Source organism: Tupaia chinensis, unplaced genomic scaffold (genome assembly GCF_000334495.1).
Source record: "Tupaia chinensis unplaced genomic scaffold, TupChi_1.0 Scaffold000013_1, whole genome shotgun sequence".
Classification (NCBI taxonomy): Eukaryota; Metazoa; Chordata; class Mammalia; order Scandentia; family Tupaiidae; genus Tupaia; species Tupaia belangeri.
In genome coordinates this window covers 50733-56910 of record NW_006159443.1, presented here as the reverse complement: position 1 = coordinate 56910, position 6178 = coordinate 50733, and positions in this window count along the sequence as shown.

The following is a 6178-nucleotide window of genomic DNA, read 5'->3' as shown; positions in this document are numbered from 1 at the left end:
ACATAGTTACCCACTAGCAAGCTATAGTTCTCATAAAGGAGATAGCAGATATGTCTCAGGCTTCTTGGAAGAATACCCTTCCCATAACACTAGCACATTTTGGAGCATGATATTGCCAGTTACCTTACTTTGTCCTATGACAACCTGGCAAGGAAAATATAATTTTTTCATTTTATAGAATCCCAGACTCCAAAAAATCAGGTGATTTTTCCAAATTCACAGAGTGAGATGAGACGAAGTTGAAAACTGGGGACTGTCTAGTTCCAGTGCTTGCCCTGGTCCTCCACACAAGGCTTTTCCAACTGGAAGGTACATATAAATCCTTTTAACCAACTTCTCCAACTGGAATATGAACATAGACCTTTTTTTAACCTGCAGACTCTGGTTCTGTGGGTCTAGAATATGGCCTGAAATTCTGCACTTCTAATACGCTCTCAGGTATGCCATACAATTGGTTCTTGGGCTGTACTTTGAGTAGCAAGGTCAATGACTTTTGTTAACAACTGTGGTAAAAGTCATAAGTTACTTTCTCTCTTAATTTTGGGGGAAAGCATTCAGATTTTTACCATGAAGTATGACATTATCTGTAGTGTTTTGTGAATTATCTTTTAGCAGGTTAAAGAAGTTCCTTTCTATGCTATTATTTGTTGATAGTTTTTACCAAAAGATGTTGAATTTTGTTAAATATTTTTCCTGCATAGATTGTAGAATTTTTTCAGACTATTTTTAATGTCTTTTAAAATTTTTATTTTAATTTATTTTATACATTCAATCACTGTACATCACTTAGCTTGTAAGGTGAATTTTCCCAGCCTGAATACACTTCACACTAGCCTAGTTGAGGCTACTATACATGTTATCATCAACAGATAATAATCCATTTCTGTGTACTATAAATGTCTTGCCTCTCTGATTTTCCTATTAATGTCTTTCCTCACACACTCTCCCTTCTCTCACTCTCTTCCCACACTGTATCCAGTATCCATAACCATTTTCCATGCTTATATATCCTCTAATCTTACAGTTTCTGCCATGAAGTGTGGACAGTCGGTATATATTACGTGGAGATATACAATATCTCTGTTTCATACCCTGGCTTGCTTCACTCAGCAGTAAATCTTCCATATTCATCCACTTTCTATCAAATGCCAGAGTCTTGTTTGTTTTATGGCTGAGTAGTATTCCATAGATTATATGTGCTACACTTTTCAATCCACTTACCTGTTCGTGGGCCTTTGGGTTACTTCCAGGTCTTAGCAATTGTGAATAATGCCACAATAAACATAGATGTGCAGGTGTTTTTCCAACTGAGCATTTTCCTATCCTTTGGGTACTCAGGAGTGGATCTGCTGGATTATATAGTAGGTCTATTTGAGGAGCTTCCATATTGTTCTCCACAGTGGCTGGACCACTATTAATATGGTAAGACATTGACTGATTATTTTTTTTGAAGGAGCAGCTAGCCTTGAGTAATAATTCTATATATGATATATGCTTATTGTAGAATATTCAAATAATAGAAAAAAATGTAAATAAGAGATCTAAAATGTAAATAAAAAATGTAAATGAAAATCTCACTGCCCAGCAATAATGTTGTTAATATATTGATAAATGTCCACAAAGTTATTTTTAAATAATTATTTTATTTATTATTATTATTATTATTGAGAGATTTTTGCTATATGGCATGTGCACTCACCAAAGAGAAAGAGACAAAAAGTGAGAAATCACCCTCCCCACAGGGCAGTGGTCATGTCCCAATCTCCCTTTCTCCATTCTCCCCTTGGGATTTTGGCACACATAAATATGCGCCTGGTGTGAGTTTCAAGCCACTGCATCCCCGACTTGAACAGTGGTCCACCATATGGGAGTCCAGTTCCTTAACCACTATGCCAGCTGCTGGCCCTATTATTATTATACTTTAATTTGAACAGAGAGAGACAGAAAGAGACAGAAAGAGAGGGAAAGTGAGAAAGCAAGCCACCAGATCTGGGACTCAAACTATGGTCAAACATGTGGGAGTCCAGCACCTTAATGACCATGGCATTTGCCAGCCCCCTTTCTACACAGTTTTAAAGAAGCATTTATAGTTTTTGTTTGTTTGTTTGTTTTTAGATATTTTTGCTATGGGGGGATGGCCATGCTGCAATCCCTTCTCTTCCATTCTCTCGAGGTTTTGGGCATGCACCACACACATCTGGTGTGAGTTTAAGCCACCAGGTCCAGAACCATCTGCTGGTCCCAGTATTTGTATTTTTATAATTGGGATTAAAACTGTATGCATACTCAATATAAATCTTCCTTTTGTTTGTGTGAGATGTCATTTGTATTTTTTAAACTTTTTCCTTTTTTTGACATTTAATCACTGTGCATCTTTTTTTAAAAAAAGAATTATTTTATTTAACTTTATTTATTGATTGATTGATTTTAATCTGATCAGAGATGGGCGGAGCAAGAAAGAGAGAGAGAGAGAAAGTGAGAAAGCAAGCCTCCAGTTCCGAGACTTGAACCATGATCAGCCTTATGGGAGTCGATGCCCTCCTTAACCGCCACGCCACCTGCTGGCCCCAATCACTGAACATCTTTACAGCATACCAAATGAATTTTCCCAACACGAATATACTGCATATTAGTCCAGTCAAGATATTATCATATTATCATATTATTAGCAACAGATAATTTTCCATTTTTGTGTCCCTTAAATGTTTTACCTTTTCTTCCTTTTTTTTTTTTGAGAGATTTTCACTGTAGGGCGCGTGCGCTCGCCAGACAGACAGAGAGAGACATAGAGACAGAAAGCGAGAAATCACCCCCCAGGGGGGATGGTCACGCCGCAATCCCTTCTCCTCCATTCTCCTCTCGGGATCTTGGGCACGCACGCACACGCGCCCGGCGTGAGTTTTAAGCCACCGGGTCCGGGACACGAACCGCGGTCGACTACGTGGGAGTCCAGCGACATAGCCATTACGCTAACTGCTGGTTCCCCTTTTCTTCCTTTTTGATTCCCTCTCTCCCACCCTCTCAGTTGCTCACTTTTCTCCCACACTGTCTCTAGTATTTACAGTTGCTCTTCATGGTTTTATACCTTGCTATCTTTCAGTTTCTTCCATAGAATGCAGACACTGGATATATATTAAGTAGAGACATGGGACATGCAATGCTTGTCTTCCATAGTCTGGCTTACTTCACTTAGTAGTAACTCTCTCATATTCACTCACTTTATGTCAAATACCAGTGTCTCTCTCTCTCTTTTTATAGCTGAATAGTATTCTACAATCTATGGCCCATACTTTTAAAAAAATAATTATTTTATTGAAAGTTATTTATTTATTATCCATTTATTTATTTTAATTTGACCAGGGAGGGATAGAGTGAAAGAGAGAAAGCAAGTGCTGGGTGGTCCAGGACTCAAATTGCAGTCGGCCATGTGGGAGTCCAATGCTCCTAACTAGCATGCCACCTCCTGGCCCTGTACCATGCTTTTCAATCCATTCATCTGTTCTTGGACATTTGGGTTAATTCCATGTCTTAGTAATTGTGAATAATGCTTTAATTAACACGAATGTGCAGGTGTTTTTCCAACTGAGTGTATTCCTATCCTTTGGGTAGATACCCAGGAGTGGAATTGCTGGGTCATATGGTAGTTCCATTTGTAGGTCTTTGAGGAACCTCCATATTGTTCTACACAGTGGCTGGACTGGTTTACATTTCCATCAACAGTGTAGGAGAGTTCCCTTTCACAGCAGCCTCACCAGCACTTATCTTTCTTTGTTTTTTCAGTCTTAGCCATTCTGACTGGCGTTAGGTGGTATCTCATGTGGCTTTGATTTGCTTCTGCCTTATGATAAGGGATGCTGAGCATTTTTTCATAAGCCTAAGTCTTTTGGTTATTTGTATGTCTTCCTTAGAAAGTTGTCTGTTCAGCTCATTTTCCCATCTTTTAATTGGGTTGAATATTTTTTGCAGGTAAGCTGCTTGAATTCCCTGTATATTCTGGTTATCTATTCCTTACCTGAGGTGTAGTTTGGAAACATATTCTCTGACTCTGAGGGTTATCTCTTTACTCCAATTGTTTCTTTTGCAGTCCCCATTGGATTGTCTTGTGCCCTCTCTCAAAAATAAGTTGACTGTATGTTTGGAGCTTGTTTCTGGGTTCTCTGTTCTGTTCCATTGGTCCACATGCTTGTTTTTGTGCTAGTGTCATGGTGTTTTGATTATCATAGCTTTGGAATATATTTTTGGATCAGAGAGTGAGATGCCTCCTCCATTACTCTTTTTGCTCAGTATTGCTTTGGTTATACAGATCAAGACCTTTTATGACTCCAGACAAATTCTATGATTTTTTTTTTCAAATTCTGTAAGAATATCTCTGATAATTTGATCAGGATTACATTAAATTTATACATTAATTTGGGCAGGATTGGCATTTTGATTATATTAATTCTTCCAATCCAGGGACATGGGTTATTTTTCCACTTTTTTATGCCATTTTCAATTTCATTTTTTAGTTTTTCATAGTTTTCCTTTTAGAGATCTTTGACTTATTTGGTTAGGCTTATTTCTAGGTATCTTTTTTTGTGTGTGGCTATTGTAAATGGTATTGCTTTCTTCAATTTTACCTCATTTTGTTTATTGTTGATCTATAGAGATGCTACAGATTTTTGTAGGTTGATTTTGTATCCTACCACTTTAATATATTAATTTATCACTTGCAGGAGGGTTTTTTTGTGGATTCTAGATATTTTGTTTTTGTACATTTTAAATTGTGATGTATTCCAGGCATGCTTTTACTTTATCAATTTTGTACTTAACTTTAGTCTGAAATGCTCTATGTCAATTAGGCTTTACTTTGTTTTGTTTGTTTGCTAGTTTGTTTTTTTACCATTATAGAGTAGTACTAAACACCTTCATTCATAAATATTTGCTACATTTTAAACAAATTTTTTAGAATAAATTACTTTACCACCCAAAGTCCACAGTGTGTGTTAGGATTCACTCTTGGTATTGCACGTTCTATAGATTTTGACAAATGTTATATACTTTTAAAATATGTTTATCAAATTAATATTGCTGTTATATTTACAATTTACATTTAAAATTACATTTTAATTTCTATTTAGGAAATTTGTATATACTCCATTATGTCACTTATGTTTATTTACTTTGACCATACTATTAATATACTTTTGTTTATGTTATCGAGTTCTAAAAGTTTTTATGTATTAAAGTTTGTAATACTTTTTCTATCCTTATTTATTATATTTTCTCCTAATCTGATATTCAACTTTATAGTTTGTAATATACACATGTTTTACATTTTTATTTATCTAAATATTAATTTACTGAAGTCCCTTAATGGCTTCTATTGATTTTTAGTTTTTTAAAATCATCTTTTCTTCAAATAAGGACTGTTTTCTCGCTTCCTATTACTTCCTTTTGCAATGCACATATATATCTTTTAGCATTGTCTAAGTTTCATAGAACATTGTTAAAAATAGCATTGATAGTGAACATCTCTCTTGTTTCAATCTTCAGTTTTCAAGAGTCTATCATTTTACTATTTAGGATGATCTTTATCATTGGTTCCTAACTTTCCAAAGTGAGAATGTTCCTTTTCCTAGGCTATAATGTGTTTTTATCAGCAATGGCTGATTCATGATTTCAATGGAAATATCACTAATTTTTGTCTGTGATAACTCTCTGTAACTAAGACGCCAGTTTTTATTCTTTTCCCTCAAAACAACCATTCTAGTCTATGTCTTTTCAAGACCCAAACACCACTCTCTGCCCACCCCAACCTTCCTATGGAGCATGGATACCAATCATTTTAGAAATCCTCTGGCGGAATGGCTATGTCGCTGGACTCTCAGTAGTCAACTGCGGTTTGAGTCCCGGACCCGGTGGCTTAAACTCATGCTGAGCATGTGTACGTGCGTGCCCAAGACCCCAAGAAGAGAATGGATGAGAAGGGATTGCAGCATGGCCATCCCCCCTGGGGGGTGATTTCTCGCTTTCTATTTCTCTGTTTCTCTCTGTCTTTCTGGCAAGTGCATGCGTACTATAGCAAAAACCACTCCAAAAAAAAAAAAAGTTTAATTACAGTACCCTTGGAGGCACTGCATTTATAGCCATAAAGAATAACTATTTAGGGGAATCCACTGAGTAATCAGTAATTTCA